The sequence below is a fragment of the Cyprinus carpio genome, chromosome A11, assembly GCF_018340385.1.
Source record: "Cyprinus carpio isolate SPL01 chromosome A11, ASM1834038v1, whole genome shotgun sequence".
In the NCBI taxonomy this organism is placed as follows: domain Eukaryota; kingdom Metazoa; phylum Chordata; class Actinopteri; order Cypriniformes; family Cyprinidae; genus Cyprinus; species Cyprinus carpio.
This window is the reverse complement of record NC_056582.1, coordinates 26,653,532-26,665,095: the sequence shown is the minus strand read 5'-3', so window position 1 is coordinate 26,665,095 and position 11,564 is coordinate 26,653,532. Positions and strand designations below refer to the sequence as shown.

Genomic DNA, 11,564 nt, shown 5'->3' with positions numbered 1-11,564 from the left:
GAAAAGTACTACTTCATGAGCAGGGACTTTCTGAGGAAAATTCCTGGGCTTATAGAGTGAAACATTCCACAGCTGTCATTTTGGCAGACTGCATTCAGTTTAAGGTGTTTTTTAGACTAAGAGGAAGTTTTGAGTTCTGAAACTTACATTATGTTTATTATAGTACAATGACCTCTTATTTGTCAAAGATCAAGGGAATTAGGACACCTCAGAGACGGTGTTGTTTAATTATTATTTGCATACTATCATAGTTTTTATTCATATTTTGACTTAACCCTTATTTAATATTTTCAGTTTTCATTAAAAATTTTGCATTTGTTATCTGCCTTTTGCATTTTTAATTTTTTTTTATTTTTAAAGATACATTTGGGTTTAAATTTAAAAATTAAAAATTTTTGCGCTTTACCTAAAATTATTTAGTATTTTGGGTTAATTTTTTTTTACCTTTTTTTATCATTTTAGAAACAGTTTTTTTTTTTTATTTTTTCCAATTAGTAATTTAGTTTGCAATTAAACTTTTAAATTTAAATTAGTTTTTCCAAAAGGGAACATCTCAAATTTTTGGTTTTGTTTAAGTTTTTAGTTGTTAAGTTAAAAATTTTAAATATTTTATGGTTTTTTTTTTTAAACATTTCTATTTTGGTTAAATTATTTTAAAATTTTAGTTTTAGTTTTTTTTTTTTTCCCATTTTGTAATTTAAGCGCTTCAGATTTTTTTTCATTTTTTTTTCCCAAAACAAATTTTCCCATTTTATTAGTTTAAATTTTTTTTGTGGGATTTTTTATTTTATAAATTTTGTTTTTTTTTTTTTGTAATATTTTTTGCATGCTTTTTATCTGTTATTTTTTTTATTTTTTAATATTACTAAAATTTAGGGTTTTAATTTTTTTTGTTTTAAATTTAGTTTTTTGGTTTTTTAATTTTTTTCCAGTTATAAAAATTTTTTTGCTTTAAAACCCAAACTTAAGGGAAAGAACCCTTTGAAAATTTTAGTTTGTTTTTAAGGGAATATTTTGATTTTTTTTTTTTTTCCCTTTTATTTTTTTAGATTTTTTTTAATTAAACGTTTTTTTTAAAAATAAATTTTGGGAACACTTATTTTAAGGTTTTCCCAGGTTCATGTAGTTCATTTTAATAACAATACTTTTGCATAATTTCGCAAAATAACCCCAAAAACCCAAAACCCCAATCCCGACCCCCAAAAAATATAGTAAGTACAGTAGTTTTAAATTTTCATTTCTCTTAATTTTTTAAGTTAAATACACCCGAAAAAAAGGGCAAACCCTTTAAAAAAAGTGAACCCCAAAAAGTTTTTTGTGAAGGTAAAAACCCTGGTTTAGGTTTCCATCATGGATTGACTGAACTTTTTAAAAGTTGTGTCAGGGAAATTTTCCCTTTATAGGAGCCCAATTTAGGGGTCAGAAACCCGATCCAGCATCATTAGAAGGGAAAAAAGCTTGGGCCTGCGCGTCTGGCAGGAAAGGGGGCGCATCTGTCCTTCACATGGTACCACAACACACAGGAATTGGACTCCTCTTCTGAGCCCAACCCGGCTTTGGAGCGCTCTCACGGTGGACGGGGGGACGAAATGCTGCTGGGGTATACTCATGCACCCCTCAAAAACCCGATTTACGGCCAAAACCCCCAATTTTTCCAACACCGAAACCTCCCCTTTCCCGGGCAAAAATAAAATTTTTAAAATCTCACTTTGCATTTCAAAGGGCACTTTTATAAAACCCAAACAAGTCTTGTGCATTTGTTTTTGTTTAAAATCCGCAGGGGTTTAAAAAACCCTATCTAATTTTGGGTTTTGTGCTTTTTATATTTTTTCTAGATTTGTTTTTAAATTTTTTCCCCATTTTGGGTTTTAATTTAAATTTTTCCCGTTTTTGTTTTTATTTTTTTCCAGTTTGCTTTAGCTTTTTTTTCTTCCCCTAAACTTTTCTAAATTGGTTGCCCGGGGCCCATTTCAAATTTTTTTTTTTTCCTCTAATATTTTTATTTTATTTTTTGCTTTTTTTTTATATGTGCTTTTTTCATTTTTTGATTGGTTTTCACTTTTTAATTTTTAATTTTTTTCCACTTAAACTTTATTTCCGTTTTTTTACTTCTAATTTTCTTTTTGTTTGTTTTTTTTATCTAATTTTCATTTTTTTTTTAGTTTAATGTTAAAGTGCTTTTTTTAAAATTACGCTTTAGGTTTTAAAGTATTTTATATTATTTAAATTGTATTTTTTTTATTTCAACCCAAATTTTTTGTTTCAACCCCAAAGTTCAACATCAGTCCAAAAATTTTGTATGCGTTTTTTTCTTTTTTTCAGTTTTTCATTTCATCATCCTTTTCTATCAAAATGCTTGTAGGGATGCAGAAAAACTAACCCCTTTTTGAATTTTTTTTTTTGAAAAAAAAAAATTTTTTTGGGGGGCCCGTGTGTAAACGTTATTGACAGAACAGGGGGTCGTATTTATTTTTTTTTTAAAATGTGAAAATTTTTAGACGAGGGAAAAAGGGGGGTGCAAAGACCTTTTATTTTTGGTTTTTAAAAAAGGTTTTTTTTTTATTTTTAAATTTTAAAAATTAGTTTACTTAATTTTATTTGGTTTTTAAATTTTTGTTTTCAAACTATTATACATGAAACTTTAACGATTATTTTCAAATATAATTCACGGGGAAAAAAACCGATTCAACTGGTAGACAATTTCCAAAATGCAGAAACCCAATTCACGTAACACAAAAAAAATTCACGTGCTGAATTTACAAAACGTCAAAAACTACTACGAATCCCCAATTTGGTTTTTGGTGGTGTTTTTTTGGGGGACTTTTCCCGGCAGAGCTCTCTTTTCCCCTTGGGGCTGTTTGTACTCTTAAGCCCCAACAGATGCGACTTTCCCTTTTTAACCCAAAATATCATAAACCACTGAGAATGATTTCAAGGAGAGTATTTTTTCACATGGTTTAAAATGAAGTCACAATAAGGGGAGAAAATTTCCCTTTTTTTTGAGTTCGGGGTCCCGAAAAGGGAAAATTGGGTAAAAAAACCCCTAAAAATGGGCTTAAAAATTTTCTCAAATTTAGTTTTTCCCAAATTTGGGGCCTGTTCCCCCTTTTTTTACTGTTTGGGATTACGATGTAAAAGGGTTAATTTTTTTGTTCTAATTAAACCATATTGCCCCAAAAAAAGGGGGCCCGAAAAAGTTCTCCGGGAAGCACTCTCCGGGGTTATGATATGATTGGTTTAAAGGTAAGCTCCCCTCTGATTTGGAAAAGAGTACACAGACCCACGTGGGAAAGACTTGCCCGGAAAATCCCAAAAACACACAACCCAAATTGAGTGGATTTGTAGGAAATGACGATTTGTACATTTAGACAAATCGTACATTTTAAAATTCAAAGGGTTTTTTTTTCCCGTTGATATCTAAAAATTGGTTTTTCATTTTGAAATGTATTTTTTTTAATATATTTAAATTTTTTTTTGCGCCTTGGGGAATTTCTTTTTGTGAATAATATTTTTTTTCCCGCCCCGGGGTTTTTTTTGTGCGTGAATTAGGTTTATGCATTTGAAATTGTCTATGCATGGTGAATCGCGTTTTTTTGGGTGAAATTTTTATTTTAGACTAATTTGGGTTCCATAGAAAAAAAAAATTTAATTTTCGACTTTTTAAACCCCACAATTCCCGCTTTTTTTTTCTCATTTAAATTTCGTTTATACAAACTCACAATTTTTTAGAAATAAAGTCCGAACTTTCAGAATTTTTAAACCGCAATTGAGAAAAAGGGGCAGAAATTTTGAGGAAAAAAAAAACCAAAAGTGAGATAAGTTGGGAGAAAAGGGTTCTATAAATGTATATATTTTTTTTTATTTTTTTTCTTTATTTATTTTCGTTTAAAACCCCCTTTTCCATCCCAAACCAGGCCGTCCATTTTTTTTTACTGAAAGTGAATTTTACCGTTTCAGAAAGGAAAAATTCAGAACTTTTGTTTGATTTTCAGCCTGTTTTTTTTATCTTTAAAGGGACATTCTGTGCCCCGTTACGTTTACGGTTTTCTCTAACGGGTTTCCCGGGCCCAACAGCCCAAAATCAATTTCCCTTCCTGAGGCGGATCTGCCCCGTTACGTTCAACGATTTTAAAGGACTGGAGTGGATGTGAAACGAGAGGATTTAAATGGAGTCCTGGTTCGTTCTGCCCGGGCCCCCGTGGGGGTTGGGGGTTTTGGGAGTCACTCAATTTGAAACACAAACAGAAAAAAACACCAACTGCTGGGCGGGTCCCGGGTTTACTCGTAGGTGAGTTTTTGAGTTTACACCAATTTTGTGAAATCATCCAACAAATACCTCAAGCTTAAAAATTTAAATTGGAAAGGTATTTGGGTGTATTTTGGGGCTTTCACTTAGAAATAAAAAACCCCTTTTTTTCCCGCCCAAAAAAAGTGTTTTTTTTTTTCCTCTTTAAAAAGGTGATTCCAAAGAAACTTATAAAGCAATAAACCCAAACATTTGTTTACATGAGTTTTTTGTAAAAATATTTCCCACATGTGGTAGTTTTAAATTTCCCTTTTAAAAAAAATTGTTGATTTTTTGTGTTTATAATAAAGGCTGTTAGCCCTGCTTGTTTTATATTTATTACATTAATTTTTGTTTTTTTCTGAAACCATTTTGATTTTAAAATATTTTTTAATAAAATGTGATTTATACAATGATTTTGATTTATTTTTTTTTATTTTTTTTTTATTTTTTTAATTTAAAAAAAAATTTTTTACCTCCCGCAACTTATTTTTTAGAAAATATTTTAAAAGCTTATTTTCCAAAATTGTGAATAAAACAGATTAAACGGTTTTTACTTTTAAAAAAAAAAAATGCTATTTCAGACTTTTTTGGGCTTAAAAAATTTTACGGGTTTTAATTTAAGGTTAGGGTTTTTTTTTCTAATTGCCTATTTTTGAAATTTACTAGCACTTTCTGTTTTAAAAAAGATTTTGGAAAATCCTACAGAATTTAGGATTTCATTCAAATTCATGCCCAAATTTTTCTTCAGTCAACTGTTTTTTAACTTGGGGGCCAAATTGCAAAAAACGCTTGACTGTCTTTTAAAAAAAAGTTTATTTTTTTTTTTCAAGACGGGTTCCCTAAAATATTTTTAAATTTATTTTTGGGTTGATGCTAATTGGGGGGAATTGGAGTATATTTAAATCTTGACTATTCTGTTGGTTTTAAACTAGTTCTTAAAACAATTAGTGGGTGAAGCACTGCTTCGGAAAATTTGAAAAAAGTTTTTAAAAATCATTTGCTTTGAATCAGTGGTTTGGAGCAAGCAAACAAAAATGCCAAAGTCACGTGGGTTTCAGTAAACGGGCTTCTTTAAACTCATTACTTAACCTTTAAACCAGCCCTCTGTTTGGGTTTTACCTGATCTCGGGTCAGTTTTTTCAATTTTTTTGACATTTTTAAAGAGTGTAATTAAAAGGAAAGAGAAGAATAGATAAAGTCTCTTCTGTCCCTAATAAAGAAGCTTTCATAAAAAAACAAGCAAACCCCGCAAAGGGGAAGTTTAAAAATTTTTAAAAAACCCATATCATACAGGGCACTTTCTATTTAAAGGTATTTTTTTATTTTTATTGCATTAAAAGTATTATACGGTCAACGTAACATTTGCAATAGGTTTTCAAAACCTTTTTTTTTTAATGCATGTTTTAGCCTGAGTTTTTGTTGCTTTCTTTTTTTTGCACACACTTTTGACCAGCAGTGCTTCAAAACAGTGAATCATTTTGTGAAGCAATTGATCGAAGCTTTGAAAAGGTTAATTTTAGTTCATAAAAACACTTTTTGCAAAACACAATGCTCTGTGTACTACACAAAACCAAACGGGAAGCATCTTGATTTCCTTTTTAAAACACAACCAATCAAAACGCCACACTAATTCATCACGACCTACACACGTGTTCACCGTGAATCTTTCAACATCTCTCTGCAGTTACATTCAATCTTGTACAGAAATGTACACAGGAGCTCATGAAAGAAGAGCTTTGAATAACTGTGTGTATATGATATAGGGCTAGGTGTTTGCAAGACAAATGTTTGCTTCTGAGATGTGTTTGTGATATTTTGAAAGCAGTGCTTCATTTTGCAAGAGATGTGAGGCACTTTGCATTTTGTGTGTGGTGTGCAGTTCTTGGATTTGTGTGTAACATTTTCAGAACAGAGGCAAGGTTTTGAAAAGATGTGTAACATATTGACTGTGTTTATGCAGCTGGCCACTGTTTGTGTTAGTTTCAGTAGGTGGCGCTGTGCGTGTCACAGTAACGTACCTCTACGACGCCGACGGGACGGTGGCAGCCGCTCGGCTCAAATGCGTCCCAGACAGAGGAACGTTTCCCACATTCTCCTGGTGTCTGAACCGTTCCTCCCTTCCAGCAGAGGGCGCTGCTCATGCGGTCACTCATCACGGTCAGATCTTGATCCTCACAGAAGTCAGTGCTGGGTTTTACGGCTGCAGGGTGAGGGACAGTTTTAACGACAGCTCAGTCTGGGTGGTGAGCGAGGACATCTTTATTCAGAAGACAGGTGAGCGTGTCCTTCACCTCCGGTCCATTTCCAGAAAGACGCAGAAGTCGATGAGGGTTTTGTTTGGTTTTGCACAGATTTGGCAGCGACGCCCATAGAGGTGATTGCGTTGGTCTTCTGTGGTTTTCTGTCGATTGTGATTGTGTATGCTCATTCTTTATGTTCTGGAGCACCAAGAACAGAAACAACACCTGCAAACATCACAGTAACCGTGAGTCCACTTATTTCATCATGTGTTTACAGGAAACGTTCTCAGAACGTTTGGTTAACGTTCCGGAAAGGTTCCCTAAAAGTTATGAAAAAAAGCACTTCCAGTGACATTAATAGAACATTCATTCAAAGTTATCTGGTCTTTAATAATGTTTTCAAAACATTAGCGCAAATACATCACATCATTCATGGAACATTTTCTCAAACATTGAATTTGTATTTATTTTTCTTTTTACTATAATTTTCATATTTTTTTTATTTATAACTTATTATTGACAAGTGTTTTCTGAATCATTTTTGTCTAACTTTTTATTGTCTTTTTTTTAAATTTATAACATTTATTACTGCCAACTCTCAAAGTTCTGAACAAACATTCTTCTAGTAATGTTAATAAAATGTTTTTCAAAGATATTTTCTTTCTTTATGCTCTTTAATAATGTTCTCAAATGTTACGATTATTTATAAATCGTTCATGGATCATTTTTCTGAAACCTTTTAGTTAAATATTCGTCTAAATTTTTTCAAAAAGGTAACTACTTATCCAGCTAACATGGAATGTTCTCAGAACTTTGACTAATGTTCCGAAAATGTTCTCTCAAAGTTATGAACAAACATTCTTTTAGTATTGTTAATAGAATGTTTGTTTAGAGTTATTTGGTCTTTATAATGTTCGCCAACACATTAGCATTATTTACACTACCGGTCACAGGTCAATAAATGTTCTTGAGCAGCAAATCATCATATTAGAAGATTTCTGAAGATCATGTGACACTGAAGACTGGAGTAATGATGCTGAAAATACAGCTGCGCATCACAGAAATAAATTACACTTTAACCGATATTCACATAGAAAACAGCTGTTTTAAACAGTAAAAATATTTCACATTTTTACTGCTTTTGTTGTATTTTGGATCAAATAAATGCAGACTTGGTGAGCAGAAGAGACATCTTTAAAAACATTAAAAATCTTACTGTTATTTTGACTGATAATTTTTCTGAAACATTTTAGTTAAACATTTGTCTCACTTTTTTAAACATCAATACTAGCATCAGATGGTTCCGAGAACGTTCTGAAATATTGTTTTCATAACATAAGCAGAAAGTTTGAGCATGCATTTGTTAGCATTGTCAAAGAGTAAGTTTCATGCTGTTCTTTCTCTTTTTGTCAGAGGACGTGATCCAGTCTGAGATGAAAACGAGTCTCCTTTTGTAATAACTAATCACCCCTAATCAGATTTTACCCCTCAACAAAAAACACCCACCTCCTGTTCCTCTCTGCAGAATGAATGACCCCGTAGCAGATGTTTCCTCTGAACCTAAACCAGTGGAAATGAACAGTCATCATGGAGTTTGAAGCCTAGAGGTCTAGACCAGACCAGACCTGGAGCCAGTGTCCTGCAGAGAGTCTACTAATCTAAACACTTTGATTAGCTGGTTCAGGTGTGTTTAATTAAGGTTAAAGATGAACTCTGACTGGACATCAATCCTACGTGTTTTCTATCAATGAGATTGTAGGCTTGTATATACCAAATAAATGTTTAATTTACCAAATGCTTTTACTGAATATGCTTCTATAGAGACAGATTCCTAATGAAAACATCTCTCATAAGGCAGTTTTTATATTTAATTATATAGTCATGTTCATATTTCGTTGTTTAAATATAATCCTCTAAACAGTAGCTGTCATAAAAACTTTGATTTATTCAAACATAAGTTAAATAATGAAGCCGTTGCATAAAAAATCCATTGAATGTGTTATAGAATGAATAAAATGCTCCTCTCTAGAGCTGAATATGGAGTTTATGCTCACTGAAGTGTTTTTCCGAATGTGAATGTTATTGTTTACAAGCTGTTGACTTACACCTCTTGAAAACATGTTTTGAAATGATGACATGCGATTGAGTTTTTTCTGTGAGTTGTTCTGTTTCCTTTCATATACCTTCTGATGATTGTTCAGGTTATTTGGTGTAGACGAGTAGTAAGCCGAGGAGATGTGATCGGTTGAGGCTACGGGCGGTCTCATGCCAAACTGCATTTCCCTTTTGATTTCGTAAGCAGTTTGATAGACTTTTTGATGGAATTTTAGATCTTGAGATTTAAGAAAGTGCATATGTAAGATTAATCGATGAATTTTAATAACCGATTAACCAAGCATCAAGTTTATGTTGGTATTTTGTACAACTTTTACACTTTGCGCTGTTTGCCACTCTCGGTGTACTGGAACCGAGGTCACATTACTAATGTTTTAATAATAATCTCAAGAAGAGACTTAACCGTATTTGGTGTTTGGCCAGTTTTGTTTGGTGCTCAGAAAAAAAATGATTTTAAAATACCAAAAGCACTTTTGTCCAGCATAGATACCCTACAAAACCTTGAGGAATCTGAAAAAAAACTAAAAAAAAAAAAAAAATTATAATGAGAAATGTACTAAATTGTTTAAAATAAATTATTAAATAATAGAGTCCGATTTATAGATTCCTCCCCATACTGAAAATGTTCATCTCACTCACACGACAACTGCTAAACTTTTACCACATGTCCTTATACAACACCGTTTGACAGACATTAATGAACAAACACACACTCAGGCTGCATTGGTGCAGTAACACTTATAATGACGTATATTGATTATATGAGTGCAGTGCATTGGTCATTTATGTAGATGTTCTCTACAATCCTCCATGCCAATCTTGAGTTGTCATTTGCGCTGGCATCTGCCCTATCTGTCCTCAACACATGTGCTGTTTAGGGTGGGTCTCCCATGAGTCCGTGTCAACCTGCTTTCACTGCTCCATTAATAATGAAGTTCTTCTCTGGATATTGTGCTCATTTCTTCAGCAAGGATGGAATCGAGGCATCTTACACACTTATTCTCATAGGTGGAGGAAACTTGTGCATTTCTGATAGATGTTTTCATGTGTTGTTCCCGTTGCAAGTCTGTTTGTCCCCCCCCCCCCCCCCCCCCACCCCCCCCCCCCCCCCCATTGCACTTATTATTTTTCACCAGGTATTTCAGTTTTGCATCCAAGGATGGGTAAGTGACTTTCTTGCCATGTTTATTTGGGGTTTTATAGGGGGGGATAAATTAAAAGTTATATAATACTGATATGTTTAACACACCCTCAGAAAGTGGAATGGTCAAGGGATTCAATGGTCAATTCCCGGGGAATGTTGATGAACTGATGCTAAAAAAAAAAAAAAATCAATATCAATTTTGGGTTAAAAAGCATCTGCCAAACTAGCATCACTGTATGTGTTTGTTCCGACAGTCAGTCAATGTTGTTGCATCATGGCCACAGCATGAATTCAGTTCACCCACAATCCATGATTAACGACGACCAACTAACACACAAACAATTAAATACTGTCTTCCTTCACACCATCTACTGTTCTCGCATTTCCAAACCAAACTTCTGTCTGTATAAAGTTTTGCATGTAGAAAGCGTAGGTGCAGGTCTTATTTCTAATAAGACACTTGTTTTTGATGTTTTAATGCAGTAGCATTTTTCAGCATGTACTTAAATGTCCAAAAACTGTAGAGCAACCTGGAGTCTTGTCTTTCAATACATTTTTCTGTTGGCATGATCTCTAGAAAACTCTTGATGAACCGGTTCTGTCAGGTCCGTCTGCTGCATCAGAAATGTTCAGTTGTGGATTTCTTCTTGAATATATCCTTGGAAACCAGCAGCATTGTCTGGACACTAAGAGCTCTATGGGGAGTCAAACCAAAAAGGGTGAGATGATTGGGGAGTGCTGCCTCGCTCTCTGGAGAAAAAGCACTATGTCTCATTTTATCAGAAAACAACATGACGGTCGACTCATCTGCAAGGCCAGCGGACACAATGACACTGATATTGAGAGCTACGTCCAGTAATAGGCTTTGGACTTCAGAGTCATTTGGTGAGGTGTGTTGACATGAGGTGTAATCACTAATTAAGCCAATTTCTGTCCTCTAAATGATCAACATAGATCAAACTTAAGCTTTTTGTCACACAATCTACTCATGTCTTCTAGTCTCTGATTGATAGTTTTCGAGTGTTTTAACCCATAAAAGCTCTTTTAGTGGTAATCTGCTTTCAGCTACGGCTGTCTGGGTCAGATCTTGAGTGTGAATTTTTGATCAAGTAAAGGTCGAATAACTGCAGTAATATCTCCCGATGAACTCTCTACCTGGACTGAAGCAGCTCAGTCTTTACTTGATTCTCCATCAATCAGATTTTTGGAGTCTCCAAATCTGATCATCAGGATCTTTTGAGGAGCGTTTGGTTCCAGAAGCTTTACTTTCCACTGTTCCTCAGCGGAGGGATGATCTCTCACAAGCCTCCAGAACAATCTCACAAGCTTCTGAGAGAGCCCTTTATTTCTCATCTCTTCAATCACTGCATTATAATGTTCGGATCATGTCAGTCTCATCTTCTAAATAAAGGGATACAATGTATAAGGTCTCATTGTTTACATTATAAGCATCAAAATTTTCGTCACAGAGGATATCCAGCATCTGCAGCAAATTCATATTTTTGAATTTGTTTTGAGTCATCTGAATAAAATTGGGCTTGTTTTTTTTCCTTTCATAATATTCTCACTGGATATCAGACTATATGAGCTGTAAAAGCCTGATGGATCAAATATGATCTGTGATTTGCAGTTCCAGTGGGGGAAGTATTGAAGAAACTTTTGATTGATTTTCTTCTGTAGGTCGAGAGTATTGTCTTTCTGATTTAGGGAGTGTGAAAAATTTGCTTCCTACAACTTGTCTAATCATATGTAAAGAAAACACCATCCAAATTACCTA

The 11,564-nt window shown here is 33.6% G+C and overlaps 1 long non-coding RNA gene across 1 annotated transcript; it reads left to right on the top strand.

The window, feature by feature from the left end:
* Positions 1 to 5,878: 5,878 nt before the first annotated feature.
* On the top strand, positions 5,879 to 7,964 carry LOC122146728. The gene is made up of 3 exons (XR_006161250.1): positions 5,879 to 6,562; positions 6,640 to 6,773; positions 7,942 to 7,964. It is a non-coding gene; the product is annotated as an uncharacterized LOC122146728 (long non-coding RNA).
* Positions 7,965 to 11,564: the final 3,600 nt, after the last annotated feature.